Source organism: Planococcus citri, chromosome 5 (genome assembly GCF_950023065.1).
Source record: "Planococcus citri chromosome 5, ihPlaCitr1.1, whole genome shotgun sequence".
NCBI lineage: Eukaryota > Metazoa > Arthropoda > Insecta > Hemiptera > Pseudococcidae > Planococcus > Planococcus citri.
In genome coordinates this window covers 60,601,559-60,620,920 of record NC_088681.1, presented here as the reverse complement: position 1 = coordinate 60,620,920, position 19,362 = coordinate 60,601,559, and the positions used below count along the sequence as shown (strand labels likewise).

At 33.8% G+C, this 19,362-nt stretch overlaps 1 protein-coding gene across 9 annotated transcripts in view; it reads left to right on the top strand.

Annotated features, from left to right (window-relative positions):
• LOC135847616 (uncharacterized) overlaps positions 1-19,362 on the top strand; it is a 170,838-nt gene that overhangs the window by 16,987 nt on the left and 134,489 nt on the right. The window lies entirely within an intron of this gene.

Here is a 19,362-nt window from a genome sequence, read left to right as displayed (position 1 = left end):
TGACATCTAAAGAGTGGTTTTTTGACCATTTTCTTCTGAAAAAATGTCGATGCCCTCCTCAGCTCTTTTGAAAGAATGTCATTTTGAAAACCTTCGTTTTTTCATTCTTTTTCATCTTGTCCTGCTTGTTGAACATTTTGCTGTGTTTTCCCTTTTTTTTAATCATTACATAATGATTTTGGAAATTTCAGTTTAACAAAATTTCTTCTTGAGTGATTAAAAAAATAAAAAAACAGATAAAGTTTCCCTTCCTTCCCCCCCTTATTATTTATTGAATCATCTCTTATTGTTAGTTTTCTATTTTTGGATGAAATTTTGAAATTTTTCATTTATTATTAATCTCTTCTATGTTCGAAATTTTACATTTTTCTCTCATTTTTTTCTTCGATAAGTACGAAAGATCAGCCCCACTCCTATCAAAAAAATTGTTACAAGTATTTAGCGTATTTCTCTCATTTTTAGTTTGGTCAAATTTTGAAATTTTCCACTTTTTTTCGTTCTAAGTACAAAAATTTTCATTTTCAAACTTTTTTTTTCTTGAGAAAATTTCAGAGTTTTGAACTACGGTTTTTTTTTCAATTTCAAATTTTTCTGAGGTAAGGTAAAGTGGGGTAATTCCGATGGCAAAATTCAAAATTTTAGCAATTTCTCATTTTTTGGATTTCCTGTACATTTTGGGGCAAAAATGATGTAACAACTTTATTCCTGCGTCCTTCAGCTACACATTGACTATATTGAAGAGTGATTTGTGTGAAGGCTTCATACATATAATTGAAAAAACATTTTGTAAGGTTGAGTTATCAGAATTGCCCTAAAAATGGGGTAATTCCGATAATGAGTTTTATAAGGAAAGGAATTCTCCCAGGGTAATTCCGAGCCAGTAATGTTGAAATATACCATTTATTGCATATTTAGGTTTTTATTTCATGTAAATTGAATCATTAGAACAAAAATTAAATTTTTTTTACAAATATGCATTTTTGAGGCATAATTTTTGAAAACTAGACCAACTAGAGAAAAATGCCCCGTTTTGAGAATTTTCTTTGATAATTTCGACCCCCCAAAACTATAATACATCAAAACAGCGAAAAAAACATTGCAGGACAATTTCGCTGGGGCTATCGGAATTACCCCACAGCATGAAAAATGATCGACATGTTTAATAATTCAATGCCACCAAACAAATAATTATAAAAGCAAAATCAAAAGAGGTACTGACACTTTAATACGTATTCATCAAATATCAGCTTCTAAACAGAATTTTTTAACAAGTTTTGAACGATAAAAACGAGTTTCAAAAGTGCACTGTTTTTTGCGGCAAAGGATTTGGGCATTCAGATTTTGAACACTGCACAGACTTGACAAAACAGAGCAGATGAACCATCTGATCATTAATGGGTGTAGGTTAGCACTAAAACTACCTACTTTCTTCATGATTTGTGCCAAAATGGGTTTTGCAACAAAGCTAGGGCTTGCTATCGGAATTACCCCACTTTACCTTAGTGAAAAAAATCCAGAAAATTTTCGACTCCTCCTCATCCTCCCTCCTCCCCCCCAACAAAAATGGAAAATATCGCATGTTTAGTTTTTTAATCAAACTTTGAAATTTTCAATTTTGCTCTCTTTCATTAAGTCTTCGATGATATTAAATCGAATTGAATTTTATCCAGCCCCTCTCCCCTCACCCCAAAAAATAAGTAATGTTATACTCTGTTCTGTTTCAAAATTTGACATTTTGATTTGTGCTCTCTTCGAAAGTTTAAAAAAATTTCTCAGAGTGTTATCAAAAGAAACAAATTGAAAATCTCAGAATTTTGAATCGTTTTTTTTTTTTTTTTTTTGAGCAGATGATTAAAGAAATCTGAAAAAATGTTGCCTGCCCCTCTCTTCTAAAAAAGTTAAATGGGTACTTATATTTAGAAAGTTGTTCGGCTTAAAATCGTGATGTTTTCCTGTTTTTTCATCTTGTCTTGCATGTTGAGATATCTTCAGCCAAGATTTTTTTTACTGAGGCAAATCTTGCTGAAAATGATTTGAAAAAATAATCATCATCTGCAAGTTCCAGCAGTCGAATTAAATTACTTTATTCGTGACTGCGACGATCCTGAATTCGATGACTGGAAAGCTGAAATTCTTGCTATTAGGACATCGTCCTCCTACACAAGCCCTCCTTACGATAATTTAAATGTGATTTTTGAAGGAGGCCCGTTTGATGGTGAACTTCTAGATGTTGAGAAATCTATTCTGAGGGGAGAGGGGTTTGTTGAAATTACTGGTTCAACTTTCGAGTCGTTATGAAGTCTTCGAAGAATTTTTGGATTTTCAAAAAATTTCTCGAAAATATGGATTGAAGTATGTAAATAAATTATTGTACATTGAGCCTGCGGGAGTCTGGAAAGCTGAAATTCTTGCTATTAGGACATCGTCCTCATATAGCCCTCCTTAGGATAATTTAAATGGAATTTTTGAAGGAGGCCCGTTTGTTGATGGTGAACTTCTAGATGTTGAGAAATCTATTCTGAGGGGAGAGGGGTTTGTTGAAATTACTGGTTCAACTTTTGAGTCGTTATGAAGTCTGGATTTTCAAAAATTTTCTCGAAAATATGGATTGAAGTAGGTACTTATGTAAATAAATTATTGTACATTGAGCCTGCAAACGAGAAAAATTCGATTTTATTTTGGTCTTAGATTTCATTTTTCGGTCTATAACGTTTAGAAACCTTCACGCCTTCAATCTTTTTGAAATTCGGGTTTCAAAAATGGCATAAGGTACGAATTAAATTTCAACATTTTGATTAAATGATTCTTTGCACGAGTGTAATTTTAATTTTCAAAAAAATGCAAATCTGAAAATGATAGGTATAGCACTTGCAATTTTACCAGATTTGATGATGTATGTGTGAGGGGAGAGGAGGGGAATATTTCTGCTGATTACGTTGAAATAGTATACTTAGCTTGAATGGATATGCGAATTCATGCAGCGAGTCGAGCATTTCTGTATAAATGTGATTTAACACTAGTATGAGAATACGTAGAAACAACGAACGAGCATTCCGAAGACATTCGTCATCTTTTCCTAGAATGGCTAGAATGTTTTCATTCGATTCGAACAGTATTTTAAAGCGTCGACCGTCGAGTTTCTTTATAATATTTATAAATAGGTTTATCTGACAACGATAGTGACTACTGACTGGGTAACATAAGAGATAAGGCGACCGGGTAAGCATTTTGTATTCAAACGTCGTTATCGAATCAATCAAACTGTGTTTCTTGTATGTAGTACGAAATTATTACCTCGTATTCATCGAATGCGCCTGCATTGCTTTTATGCAAACAGCTAAAACGTCCCCACCAGTTGCTTTGCGGTCGTCTATTTCAAACCCTCGAACCACCGACGCGAAACCACAATGAACTCATTAGTTCCTTATTGTTTACCTGTGCCTCGACCGAGTTCATTTCATTGACTCGTAGACTCGATAATGTTTCGAATCCAGACCTGCGTATATGAAATATGTACTTAAATGAAAGTAAGAGCTTTGGTATACTCAAACAAGAACTTCTCAAGGCATATACGAGTAAGAACTGAAACGAAAAAATAACCTTCGCTATCAAGCATTTAAATTTTTACTTCGCAAGCTCAAAGTAGAAAATACGCGCAATAAGCTTTCAAAAAGCATCTTAAAATAATATGGAAACGTATTTTGTACTCGTAAGTACATATATACGTAACGTATTACCAAACTGATTGCGAACTGAGAGCTGGTTGTGTTGTGTGTCTGTGCTCGTATTTCAAACACTCGACCAAGCATTGTTGAATTTTCGACAGCAAGCTAGCAAAGCTTTATATTATATTATAATACCTCTGCGAGTCTGAACATTATGAAATTATAAGCCGAGTCCTTTATATTGTACATTTTGCATCGTTTGTCGTTGTGTATTATTAGGAATATATACCTGCCTAGTGCCTCTTCTCGGCTCTTCCTATTACCGAGAACGATGACGACGAGTCGACGACGACGACGACGTATATTAGTTATTAGGTAAAACTCAATTTACTCCTTTTATTATACATTTCACTGCGTTTCACGTTGACCCTGTTTACTCCTCCTTGCTTTTCTATGGTCTAAATATACGCGATGTTGCGCTGTGCTGTGCCGCTGGGGGTCTGTGCTCAGAAAGCTATATAAACTGGCATCCGATCTTTTGTGTCGAGGAACGCTTTGTTGTCGAATTACAAATATTTTGGCACCCTAAACAAAATTTTGAGGCGAATTTAAAATACGTACCTTTTTGGCCTGAAATTATGCAAATATCGAACAAAGAGAAAGTATATTACGTAAATCTCTCCAGGGAGATGTTGGTAATGGGGCAGTGTTGGCGTAGAAGTGATATGGGTGATCAATTACCTATGTTCTGATTATGTTATCTATTAATGAGAAATTTGAAATGATCGGTAGATGAATAGAATTTTTTTGAAATAAGTTGATTGAAATGTCACGAGAATTGAGCAAAACTCAGAAGAAATAACTCGGATTATCGTGAAAATTGTTTGAAATGCCCGTGGGAGAAATGATGAAAAATAATTGCAATTCAAACCAAATTAAAATATATTTTCAATCATTCAAAATGGTCGATTGATGTGCTTAAAGAAATCGTCATATTTTTGGTAATTTTTTTGTGGAAATTCAACAATTTGAGAGGAAATTTGAAAACAAGTTTTGCAATTGCTTTAAAAAAATGCAAACTGAGAAAAAAATTCCAAGGATTGTTTGAGATTTAAAACCTGCTAAAAATGCTCGAAAAAGCTGTTGCAATTGGCGCAAACACCAAAAATTGTCAAAAAATGCAAACTGACCAAAATTTTTCAAAATTTTATAAAAATTGTTCAAGATGCACACAAAAATGGTTAAATTGGACTAAAAATAAGGGTTTGTTCAAAAATAGGCAAAAAAAATGTAAAATGACCAAAATTTTAAAAACTGCTATAACCGCTCAAAATTTTGTAGAAATTGCTCTAGATGAACAAAAAAAACAGGCTGAATTTGCCTAAAAATGTTTAAAGTGGTATTTTTTTCCATTTCTACTACATTTTCAACTATTTTTACAGTTTTTTTAAGGATACTTTACAGCTTTTACGTGTAATACTAATTTTATTTGTTTTTCCAAAGTTTTGACCAAAATTGAGCAACGACTTTTGGGATATACATTTGAACAGTTTTCAAAAATTTTGATTCATTTTAATGCCACTTTGAACCTTTTTTAGTGAATTTTTAAAAATCTTGCATGCTTTTTATTTTGAATTTTTAGACATTTTTTTCGGTTATTGTAACTTTTGAATGGCATCTTAGACAATTTTTTTGAAATTTATCATTTTCATGATTTTTTGAAAAGACTTTCTTGGGGGAACCCTTGTAGTAAGATCGATCTGATCAAACAGGCTGGATCCGATCTCATTTCGATTTGATCTGGTTTGAACAGATCTGAATTGACATTACAAGTGGATCATATTCTGGTCTGCTCAACTTGGATCTGGGGGATGTTCAGTTCTGGCCTAATCTGATCAAACGTTTTTGACTGGATATGACTTCATCTGACCTGATCAGATCCAATCATTTTCCACTGAGAACTCATTAACAGTCTTTCTTCAGGTAACTTCATTTTACATATTTCCAACCTGAGTATTTATTTTGACGTCATTTTCATTAATTTTTGCATAAATTTTACAAATTTGAGAATTTTCAACAATTTTTGTGTTGACTTATTTCATCAAATCCGGGTTTTAAATGTTTTATTTTTCATGTTTACTCATTTTTAGTAACTTTGGCGCCAGTTGCGCTGCTTTATTCAAGATTTTTTCTACAACTTTTTTGATTATTCGTTCATTTTCGAGTCATTTCATCATTTTCCTCGCGATTTTGTACGAATTTTATGGATTTTGAGTAGTTTTGTATTTTGAGCAATTTTCATGCAATTTTATCCTTCTTATCATAATTTCAAATAATTATTACGACATTTTTAGCGATTTTCATCAAATTTTACGCCATTTCTATCCAATTTTTTTTTCAATTTTCCCAATATTTTTAGTGTCCTTTTGAAGCATTTTCAAAGCATTATGATTGGTTTATATGAACTAGCTAATTTTACATCATTTTGATTATTTTTTTGGTCATTTTTTGCAATTTTTTTTTGCGAATTTTGCTACTTTAAACATGTTTTGAACAATTTTTGGAATGTTTGAATAAATATTATTTTCACGACATTTCTATAAATTTTGGTGCAAATCGTGCAATTTTCATGATACATTTTTTTGTAATTCTTCACGATTGACATTTTTTGAATAATTTTTTTGTCATTTTCCGAAATAATTCAATCAAATTTGTAATATTTTGAGCAAAAATCTGGTTTTTGATTTGGTAATATTTTATGAACATTTTCTTGCAGTTAATTTGGCTAAATTTTATCATTTTTTTCAAGTTTTTTAGCATGTTTGAAGAGAAATTGGTCAATTTTTGATATTTTTAATCTTTAATATTGGCATGACAGTAAATTCTACAACTTTTAAAATATTTTTCAATTTTTCTATGATTTTTTTTTTGAAAGTTTTTAATATTTTATTTATATTAGCATCGTTTCAACGAATTTTTGAGCCATCTCTATGGCCTTTTTAGTAAATTAGTCGCAAAGATGATCTTATCAAATTTGGAGCAGATTAATTTTTGTTAGGTGATTTTATTCACTTCTATAATTATGCAGTTGTACCTGATTTGAATGTAGTGTTTTTCTCCTTTTTCGCACATTATACATATAATCAATTAATTTCACCTTTTACAACACGAACACTTTTTTATTCACGAACCTACCTACTTAATTAATTTTTCAACATTTTTAGTAATTTTAACTCAAAGTTGATCAGTTTGGACCATTTTAAACAACGTTTGCGACATTTCTAGCTACTCTTATTTTTATATAGTTTTCATTTCTGTTTTCCATTTTTTTGTTTTTTTTTTTGTTTCATTCATTATAAATAATCCAATAAATGACTAGAAAAAGTCTTTAGGATTGCACGAAATAAGTCAAAGAAGGAAATTCTGATGTGTGATAGAGAAAGACAGGAAATGTGTAGACTGAAGTACGTTTTCTCAGTTTCCCTAGCTCGTATTTATACATACATATCAACTCGCAAGCTAACTTACTTCACTTCCTGCTTTTTTCCAACGTGTCGACATTCTTCATAATATGTCGCGAGTCAACTCAACAATCAACACCGTCTGTACGAGTGTGTTCAGGATCAAATTTCCATTCAGTTCTGCTTTGTTAAACTGCGAAGATGAAGAATTTTCTTCCTGAAAGTGCAGGTACAGAAATACACAAAAACGTATGGCTTAACTTTGTTCACTCTATCTCGACTTTTTTGGTTCTTTTTTGAAAAATGAGAATCTTGTTTTTCATCGTGGTAAATTTTATTTCACACTCATCTCAAACGAGACACAATATCGCATTTCTCTCGAGAATGAGATACTACCTACTTTGCTCCAAATCTGTAGAAAAGTCCACTAGCAACTCGGAAAGTTTCGCACTATTTTCAACAAATTTTTCTGTTTCCTTTTTCAATACCCTATTTCTAGTTCCAGCAATTCAACAATCTCATCCAAAATAAGCATTTTACAGCATCTGTTGGTAAGATCTTCGATATTACGTAAAGGAACTAGGAGCAAGTTTTCAAGAGGAAGAACCACAAGAGAAAGAGAAGAAGTGTTGAAAAAAATTACAAACTTATTCAACGTCAACTTCTGCTAGTGGAGGGTACTTTGTTTCCGTTTTCGATAAAGTTTCGCTTAAAGGCTGTTTGAGCTCTGGTTTCCAGCCCCCAACACGTTTCAAGAGTGTAAAGCTGCGATCGAGAAGTTGTACCTACGTAGTCGTCTGTTCCCTTACAATGTATAAAGTACTTACCTATGAGCACAATACACACGGTTACTCTTTACTTGTAACAATAGAGCGTTAAATTTCATCGACTGTGCCACGTTAATTGGAATTTTGTTTTGGTTTAAGGGCAAATTACGTAACATTGACTCGGTCAAGCGTTCTAATTAGCTGCGTTTAGCTCACTTTATACACTCGAGTTTCTAGTACCTGGGTCGTTTACTTCGTGTTTTGACCGAAGTAAAGAAAATATGAAGGAATTTACGTGTAAACGATGGAATTTCTACGTGTATTCAACCCTTTGAAAATGTCGATATATCGAGGAAATTAACCCGACCTTCTATCACATTGTGCTGGAAATTTCCAGGGTTTTTTGTCTCAATATTTTCCTCTTTTGATACCTTCCCTTTGGAAAATTTTCTTCTCATTTTTAATGCTTTTTTTATAGAAGCAATTTCTTCGTAAAGTCGTCTTTTTTACTACACGAGCATTATTATAGGAATTTGAAAATTCTTCGTACCCTTTTAAAAACCTCTTCTCTCCCCCCTTCCTTTTGTTTTCTCATCATCTTGGGATACATTTTTACGTTGGGTAGAGTAGATTTTCATATTCGATGCTTTTGGGAGCATATATACGAATATGTAGAGTTCCCTTATACGTATGTAGTGAAAAACAAACCGAATATTTTTTCATTCGAAAGACTGGGCGAGCTGGAGTGGCAGAGGGAGTCGTGGACGTCGGCAAAAAAATAGCAAGGAAAGGAAAAATCGCTCCCAGGCGTGAACGCGTCTACCATTGTACGTTTCATTTACATTAAAGCGCACATATTTCCGTTATGAACATAGCATTTCCATTTAAAATCTTTCCTCGGGTTATGAACCCACAATCTTTTACATATACCATTTTACTTACGTATACTCGACGATATAATATGCGATAGAGATGGCGAAGGGGGGCGGGGGAGACGAATACTCGAATTGCGAACTGATATAACAATAGATGAGGAAGAAGACTCATCGTGGAGAATTATTGATTTTCAAATAGGTAATTTTTTCTAATAAGTTATTCCTCTTTTTATACGAAATAGCTTTTAGCAAAGAAACAAAAAATTCCCAATGTAGAATGGGTAAGTAGGTAAGTAAAAAGAAAGTTTCAAAATTGTATATGTAGTATTTTATACTCTCACGATACTCGTGTTTCATACTGTAAAAGCAACCTTTTCCTTTTCTCGCTCTTGCTCTCTCTCTCTCTCTGTGGACTAATGGTATTACCTAATATACCTATGTTGTAGTATTTTACCTACGTTGGAAAAAAAAATCTCGCATAATCCCTCGAGGTACATAAACGACCGCAGAATATGTAAAAGTATACATAGGTATATTACGTACTTATTTGTGTAAGTTGAAGGAAAAAACCAACCTGGCAAAAGCAAGAAAGTACGAGTAATGCGAGCACGTACAATTTCACGAACGTTACCAGTACTTTGAAGGATTTACATATTCGTGAAAATCATTCGAGGATTTATCCCTCGGTGCACTTATCTTTCGCTCTTGTCGTCGTGATTTGTTGTGAAATGATTGGTGTGCCTTTTGGTCTCTGTGTGCGGAGACTTTGGCTTTTGATTTTCTTTCGGACGTCTTGTTTGGTTTTTATTTGCGACGTGTTGTGAATTTTTAAATTGATGTATTTTTGGGCTCGGTGGTGGTTTTTTTGAAACTGAAGTTGAGGAGAAGATGAAAGAAAAATGATGAAAATTTTTTCTCAGGAATATGACGATGTTGTGTTGGAATATTGAAAGAATGAGGGCTATGAAGAATACTTTGGAAAATTTTGAAAAAAAAGAACCAAATATTTTTTACCAAATACTCGTACCCGAGGTTGATTATTTTTGCGCGGGTACTTTTAAATCACATCGATTTCGTCGACTCCGCATCCAAAAAATTCTCCAAACTCAGTGGCGAGGAGAGAAAATTGTTTTGTGGAAACTTTTGAAAGCAATATTATTAAAATTCATAAATGTCGAATGAATTTTCCAACCATCGATGAGAAATTGAAATGAGTGATTTGAAACTGCAGCAGGACCTCTGAAGCATGAAGGTTTGAAGGACTTGCAGTAAATTGGAGGGAGGAAGTAGGGAGGTGGAAATGCTCGAATACTTTGAAAATCATATTTTATTCAATTATTCATTACTATAGTGAACTTCGGAGAATAATTTTTATCTCAAAATGGACTATGTAAGGGGGGAGGGGGTGCGTTGTATGCCCCAGAAATTTTATGAACTACGAAAACGCATCCAATTTAAGTATAGCAAACATTTCCCCAATTGAGCCTTGAAACAGACCGGGCGAGGGGGAGGGGAAACCCTCCGAAAATCTTGAGAATCGGTATTTTCTCATTTTTATACGTTTTGTTCCTGCGGCGTTGATTTTTGCATGTTTTAAAATAGGAATCAACGCTCTGATTCGGGGAAGAATTTGTGCCAAATTTTTTCATAACATTTTTGAGGCGCTGCCAAGTGTTGAATAATTTTAAAACTGAAGAAAGGAAAGGTGGACGCTGCCAAAAAATATTTGCAAACGATGATGTAGGCGTAGGCGCTGATTTTGCAAATCTTGAGAAATTTGAAACCCCTTCTCCCCTTTCCTCTTCGCCCATCGTGGGATTTCAGATGTTCTTTTTGTGCTCAAATTATCAATTTATTTTTTTTGGTAGAAATATTCGTCAAATCAGGCGAACAATGTACATACATAAATCCTCTCGAAACGAACGTTTTGAGGTCAAAATTGTTCTCTAAGGTTCGTTTTTTATTCATGTATTTTTTGGGTAGGGTGGATGGTGAATTGGGGACGGGTTGATTTGTAAAAAATCACTCGATCCCAAATGTTTGAAAATTTTTGAAATGCCATTCTAATCCATTTTTTGCGGGTCAGGGGTTGTGAAATTCACAATAAAATATGAGCAACCTAAATCCCATCTCCCATGAGTAGGGCTAGGATTTTTAAGCGCTATCAAACACGTTTTAAGCGCTATAAAAAAGCAATAAAAATGTAAGAAAAAGGCAAAAAAAAGCGCTATCAAATCCTACCTTGTTACATATCAAAATGAAGGTTTTTTTCAAACCCAGCAAGATACCTCCCTTAAATATATGTACAACTTGAACCAAAATGAACGAAAAGAAGAAAATGAAAAAAAAAAGGAAAAAACTGAAACTAAAAATTAGAAAAATGAATAAAATAAAATAAAAATTGAAAAATGAAAACTGAATCTGTTATTTTTCAGTTTTTCCTTCCTTGTTTTTTGAGATAATCTTTTTTCAACAATTTTTTTTGGTTTCAAAAATGTGCAGAAAGTTGATAAATTTTTGTATTTTTGGAACTAATTTCTTCAATTTTACCAATTTTTCACCAAAAAAAGCACTAACGACGAAAAAAGGCCCCAAAAAAGTAAAATTTTCGCCTTTTTGGTCCAAAATAAGCATTTAAAAGCATTTACAACCAAAAAAAGCAAAAAAAAGCACTATCAACTTTCACCATTCGCCTCAGAATGGAATGAAACGCAAAGAAAATATACGTATTTATGCCGTGTAGGGTGTTGCTACAAAAAAAAAAAAAGCATTATCATAAAAATCCTAGCCCTACTGATGAGTGTTGACGTTTGAAAAAAATTGGCCCCTTTCTCCTCTCCCTTCCAAGATTTTATATGTAGTTGATGTTTGAAATATCTAAAAAATTGGAGGGAGAGATACTGCCAAACTTGATAAAAGGTTACGTTTTCAAAATTTTGGCTCACTTGAAAGTTTTTTTTTCAAATTCCAGGAATCGATGTTGTTCAAATTTTTCTATCTGCCAAAAATTGCAAAAAGTCTCGTTTCTTGCCAAAAATTGAGACAAAGTACTGTTTTTTGACGAACAATTTCAAAAATTCTCACATTTTTGTCAAAAACTGCCTAAAAATCTCGATTTTTTTGCAAAAAGTTGTGAAAAAGCCTTGTTTTTTTTATGTTTTTTTTTTCACAGAAATTACGAAAAAGCTTTTTGACTTGTCCTACTCTTTGCCAAAAATTTCCAAATTTTTCGCTCTTTAGCAAAATTGCTAAAAAATATTGCTTTATTACCTCAATTGCGAAAAATTTTTATTTCCTTTTTAATTGCCCATGTTTCACTTTTTGGCTAAAAAATTGTTGAAAAATTTTGCTGTTTTCCCACAAATTGCTAAAAATCCGTGCCTTTCTTGAAAATTGCCATATTCGTCTCGTTTCTACGACAAAATTTCCATAGTGCAAAAAATTCCAAGAACTTCGACTGTAAAATCGTATCTACCTTAATGGAGAAAAAAATCTCAAAAAATACCTATGTTAGAATATTTTAAAAATCTGGAGACTCCCTGAAAACTTGATTTTTGGAGGAAGGGGAGAGTGTGGGTAGAGTTGACATGGTAGGTATGAAATTTTATTTTGGAGGCAGGAAAATGCACGAATTCAGCTTTCTGGATTTTTGTACACGCCCTATTTTTGATAATTTTTTGGGGAAAAATTTAGTATGATCCCTGAATGAACCTTCAGAATAGGTACCTAATTTTGAAAAGCTGTGATATGGGATTAGGTGCTCGTTTCTCCTCCCCCGTCCCCCCAAATAATTACGAGATCCTGATACCCTGATATTATGATTGAATCGTTTACTTTAAATTTTTTAATGGAGAAAATTCTTGAATCAGACAAATCCAATCTACCTTTGTTTAAGTGAGTTGTTATCATTTTATGCTCCGTAATAATTTGCGTATATTTCTGAAAAAACGTGATTTTTTTAAACTCAAATTGGTTTATATAGATGCATGAAGTGTCCGTGTATTACTCAGTAGCTTATTCGGCGGTTTCTTAATGCATAAACAATAAATAATTCGATTATTTCGTGAACTCGGGCAGATAGTTTACTGATAACGAGTGTGTCGTGAAAAGTGACTTAAATGGCTAATTTTTCTGGTGATCCTGAATATTTATATCGTTTCGACGTTCCCACTCTTCCTGGTGTGTACGGTGAGCAGAAATTCGGGTGTTTTAACTTAAGTGGATCGTAATTTGAGCTATTTTCTCAAAATTGGTTGAGTCATTGTACCACACTCGTTTCCCACAAAAGGCCGTGTTGTTATTGATTGCAAGTTCAATACTAGTACCAGAAAGCTCCGCGACCATTTTATGGCGTACTAAACAGAACTGGTCCTGTGGTTGATTAGTTACTCTTATGACCAATAGAGTGCAGACTGGGATAGCAGAATACATGTGTTGTTTGGGTTGCAGCTACGCAAATAAAGGCAAAAATGGTAACTTACTTCCACCACAGTGGAAATAAATATAGAGAAGTTCGTCAATGTGTCAATGGAAATTTCACCTATAAGTGCACAGTCTCAAAATGCCCAGCTTCAATCCAGATCTCTCCTGGAAAATCGCGACTAGTTGGTTCAAATGGAAAAGAACATGATCATAATGTCTCTGTTTCAGTTAATACTAAAAAGAACATCTCCTTACCATCCAAACTGAAACCTGAAAAGGAAACTGCTGCGACGAATGTGAATATCTCATTGCAGCCAAAATGTGCTTTGGATAATAATCTTATCACTGTTGATACTACTGATGGGTTTCCCAACGCTGGTGCAGCTACGTCAACTCCGATTCCCCCCATAGAAAACTACAAGTTGGTTGATGATATCAACGTTGCTGACGATATTAGTACTGACTCTGATGCAGAATACTCAAATCTGTCTCAGATTGAAGAGTTCAATGACTATCAACACGTCAAGGAATTGCCTAATCTGCTGAAAAGAGTGGCTGACCTAGAGGCTGCATTAAAATTAGCGCTAAAACAACTCAGTGACCTGGAGAAAAAAATAGATCCTACACCTGAGCATATTTTCCCAAATGTGATCATACATAATCCAAATCAAGGTGACATCTCTACTAAAAATGACGATAATGATGTAATTACACCACCCCGAGCAAAGCTGCGCAGGTCGAATGGCAAAATAAATGTACTCTTGGTCGGAGACAGTCATGTACGAAGACTGAAAGGGATTCTCCAGCGCGTAGATCCGTCTATTCATGTGGAGGCGCTTTTCAAGCCAGGTTATTCACTTGTGGATTGCACAAGTGACCTAGACACTCTCACTCAAGATTACACCAAAAATGATGCTGTAATAATATACGGTGGTTCTAACTCTCCAACAACTGATGAAATTAATAGGCATATCCAGATAGTTAGAAATGTGGCTGAAAGGACAAATATCATACAATACGAAATACCATTCACCTACCAGGAACGCTCCCTTGATGATAAAATTAGTAAAGTCAACTTGCACATGCGCTCCCTCATTCAGGTAATGAATCATGCTAGAGTACACTACCGTTGCTACAAACCTCCAACCTACCATTATGTGAGACATGGACGACACTTGAATTATGAAGGTAAATTTCAACTTTGTAAAAATATGCATATCATGTTGATGAAACTTTCCGGAGTAGGTGAATGTGTAGCACCTCGTCGTGTTAAATATAATAAATCCTACATCCGATCTAATGTTAATTATAAACGTAGTCATAATGGAACTAATCTTGGTGTTAGTAGCTCTAAAATTACTAATCATAATGGTAACTATAATAATTCTAGAAATCGAAGTAGTAACCTGAATAATACTAAAAATGTTCATGTTAATAGGAATTCTGCTCTGTGTGGGGATACCTCTTATAAACCTCATCCATCCAATTACAGGAACGTTTTCCCTCATACTCCTAGTATCCAAAATGGCATCACTACTGTCAAAATGTCTGTGGTTCCTTCAGCTCCTGCACTAACTGGAACAGGCCAGTTTCACCCACAGCGCCTAAACCAGAATGTGCAAAATACAGTCTCTGCACAGCCTACATATCCTGTCACACCAGCACACCTACCTATGCATCCTGTATTATCAGACCTCCAAACTTATCTAAGCCAACCTCCACCTACGATTCACCAGCTTTCTTTTCCATATACCCAATCTCATCCTAATATCCCAGTTTTGCCAGCCAATTCCATCCCACATCCCCAGAATACCTATCCTTTTCATTACTAAGCCACGAAAACCCTCTTTCTGAGGCTGAACGGCACCCTCCTTTAGCTAATACTAAATCATATCATACCATCACAAAGTCATCCCTTTCTACCCTGAAATCCAATCCCCCCCACACACCAAAGTTTAATCTGAATGTAATTACGCAGAATGTGCAGTCAATGTCTGGCAAGGTGCATCTACTCAGCCATACTCTGAAATGTAACAGTGTCCATATAGCATGCATTACAGAACACTGGATATCTGCTGAGAACATCCCATTTGTGCACATTGGTGATTACCAGGTTGTATCATATTTCTGTAGGAAAATAAAGAGGGGTGGTGGTACATGTATCCTAATATCAAATCACTTGAAACTTGTATTTAAAAACAGAGGGGATATCACTTGTATATCACAGGAGGGGGACTTTGAGGTTGCAGCTATGACATCCATCATGGGAAAATTGAATGTTATCTCTCTATATAGGCCACCACAAGGTAACATAGATGTATTTTTCAAAAAGCTAGAAACTGTGATGAAAATTGTATCCAAAAATGGTTTTCTCAACATTATAGGTGGTGATTTCAACATAAACACACTATCAAATAGCCAAGCTGCAACAACATTTCGGGATTTATGCTCTTGTTATAAAATGAACTTACTATGCAACAAACCTACAAGATCTAAAACTTGTTTGGACAATTTTCTGAGTAATATAGATGCCCCTTTTGGAATTGAAGTATGTAAAACACATATCTCAGATCATGAGGGAGTAATGTTCATGCTCAATATCTCTGAACAGGTACAAGAAGTAAATTATTTAAAACCTCAACAAAGATTAATAAATGATACCACTAGGGGAACTTTTCTCAGGTTACTTGAGGGAGAAAACTGGAGTAACTGCTGGAGTGAAACAGATACCATTAATTCAGCTTTTCAGAGTTTCCTAAATGTGTTCTTATCACACTATAATTTGTCATTCCCATTTGGTATAGTGAAAAGGAAACAAAAAAATTTTATAAAATTCCCCCTACCAACCAAAATTGAAATAAAAACTGTTAAGCAAAATTTAATGGACCTACATAGCATGAAGAAGACTTTTGACTCTCCATACCTGAAAGAAAAATATAAAATAACTAAACAAAAATATAAAACTTTGATTGAAAATGCAAAAAAATCTGCAAATGATAGAAAACTCCAAAATGCCAAAAACTTGAACAAAACATCCTGGGAACTTATCAAAACAAAAACAAAACATACCTGTATAGATTATATAATGGACCAAAACCGTATGGTAACCAATCCACTGGAAATTGCCTCTACCTTAAATAAATTCTTTTGTAATTTACCAAAGGTTGAAAACTTGAAAGATGATGAAAATCCCTTGAATAATTTAAACCCATCCAATAATTCCACATTCTTCATTGCACCAACAAATTCAGTTGAGGTTGTGAATGTAATTCACTCACTCAAAAATTCCTATTCAAAAGACTACCATGGGCTTGATACCTATATACTGAAAATAGCAGCGCCATACATTGCTGAACCATTAGCCAGCCTCTTCAACATGTCTGTTCAGGAAGGAGCCTTCCCTGATATCCTTAAGGTCAATATTGTGACACCTGTGTTCAAAAAGGGGGAAAGAAGTGCCATGAATAATTACAGACCCATATCTATAACATCAGTGTTTTCCAAAGTTCTAGAAAGCTTATTTTATAAACGTATATCTAAATTTTTCAGCGATAATAATCTGTTACACAGCTCTCAATTTGGATTTTGCAAAAATAAAAATACAACAGGTGCCATTTACCAACTTATTCACAATATCTTGGAAAATCTCCACAGCAAAAATGACATTATAGGGATTTTTTGTGATCTTTCAAAAGCATTTGATATGATTAATCATGAAATATTGCTAGGTAAACTAGAAAAGTATGGCATTAGAGGGGTGGCTTTGGACTGGACCACATCCTTTCTCAAAAATAGAACTCAAATTGTTAAGATAGAAGATATAAATGGAGAATACCATTTCTCTGATCAATATCCAGTTGAGCAAGGAGTTCCACAGGGGTCAATATTAGGACCTTTGTTCTTTATCTATTATGTTAATGACCTTCCAAAAAATGTAAGGAGTAATCTGATCCTATTCGCAGATGACACTACAGCACTGATTCCTATGAATATGGGTATCTCAGTACAGCAGGTAGTGGATGATTTGGTAGAGTGGTTCAGAATAAATAAAATGAAATTAAATGTTGAGAAAACAAACCTGATATATTTTGGTCACAGCTCACAAAATTTAAATTTGGCACTGCCAATTACTAAAGTTGAAAGTCTAAAATTTTTAGGAGTATACATCAACTCCACTCTTACTTGGACTGATCACATAGACTATTTAGCTGGGAAGCTATCATCAATAAATTATCTCCTTTGGCAATTAAAAGGTGTCACCAATGTGCAAACATTAAAAATGGCATATTATGGAATGTTCCAGTCTAATATGTCATATGGCTTAGTGTTTTGGGGCGGTAATGTCAGTCTTATGCAGAGAATTTTTGTAATACAAAAACGAGCAATAAGAATCATCTATCGAATGCAAGTCACAGAATCATGCAAGACTATCTTTCTTTCAAATGAAATTTTAACCCTACCCTGCTTATACATATATCTGATATCCCAAATTGTGAAGAAAGGCATAGTGAAATTACATACCCCTCAACACAGTCATTATACTAGAAATAGCCAACAACTACATAGCACACAATTCAGGACTAAATTTCACCAAGTTAGTATAGACTTCATGGCTGCAAAAATTTATAACAAAATCCCAACTGAAATTAAAATTATCAATTGCACAAAATTATTTTCTAAAACTCTGAAAAAATGGCTACTAAAAAAAGCATTTTATTCAATAGATGAGTATATGGACACTGTTACATAACTGAGTACATTAGCAACTGAACTTTCAGCAACTACTTGTAATTTTGATTTATCATCTAGCGTCATTGTTTCTTTTTTTATTTTTATGTATAACCGATAATTTTTGGATGTTATGTGGTAAATAATTCTAAGAATTTTTATAAATGTACATGAAATCTCACTTTTTTTATAATGTATTGTTTTCTGATTCATGTAATTATGTTGTTTTTTTTTTCTTTTTTCTTTATTTCTTATTTGGTTTCTATTATTTTCATTGAATGCGTCTATTTGGATATCTGTGCTGATCCTATGCCTGTATGGTGCTATACATGGCGCATTTATTTCATTTTATTTCATGTTATTTAATTTCATTATTCATTCTTTTATGTATTGATTATTTCCTATGTTAGTACATAAGTCGACTTTGTAAATGCAGCAACGCTGTCTATTGCAAAAAATAAAGTTGATTTGATTTGATTTGATTTTCCTTATTGAGGAAAATGTTATAGGTCACTTCATCCCTTCCCCTTTCCAAAATGATCTTTCACGAGATCGAAAAAATCAGCGAGATCAGTATTTATGCATTGCTTGAATTTTATTGATCTTTCCATAATTTGGAGGAAGGGTTGGCTTTGAGTAAGTGTTGAAATCAAATTTTGAGCTGAAATTGTTGAGATGCCGAATATTTTTTAATCAAAATTTAAATAAGCATGAGCGATAAAATTCAAACTTTTAAGATGAAAGCCATTAAACTCAGTAACTAAAATTTTGAATTTTCCTAAAATTGAAAATTTTCTGTACCCTTTGAAGTCTTGAAATATCATTTTAAAAATTTTTTTGTTGTGTAGGAGGAAAGAAGAAAGGAATTATGTTGATCAGAAAAATCTGAGATACCGAGCCCAGACAAAATAAGTCGAATTTATATACATGACTGAAAAAATGTATCATTTTCGGACCAGAGGTACCTCAGTTTTTCAAATTATGAGAAAATAATATCATGAATTTCGATGCACTTTTGATCCAATGGGGTACTTTACACGTGACCATCTGAAGCTGCACTTTCAGCAAAGCTCAATATACGTATAGGAACACCGTTCGTATTATCTTGTCGGCTTTGCCGACTGAAATTAACAATTCTAATTCAGAGCTCGGTGCAAACCAGAAAACGTAATTAAAGCTCCCTCAATTTATCCAAAGTAAAGGAAATTAGCTTCCTTTTAAGCCGTTTCAATTCCGTTCTAATGGTTTCGCGTGTATTTCATCCGTATATTCGAATAACACGTTGCCACTGTTACCTACGTACATATATCTCTAGCCAAACCATTTGCTAAATATTCATTATCAATTGTTATACTCGGCTGTATATGTATCAGGGTAGCTGAGATTGGATGGTGTAATTTTTTTCGTGGTCAGTGCCAGATTTCTGCGCCAGGAGGAGCAGTGT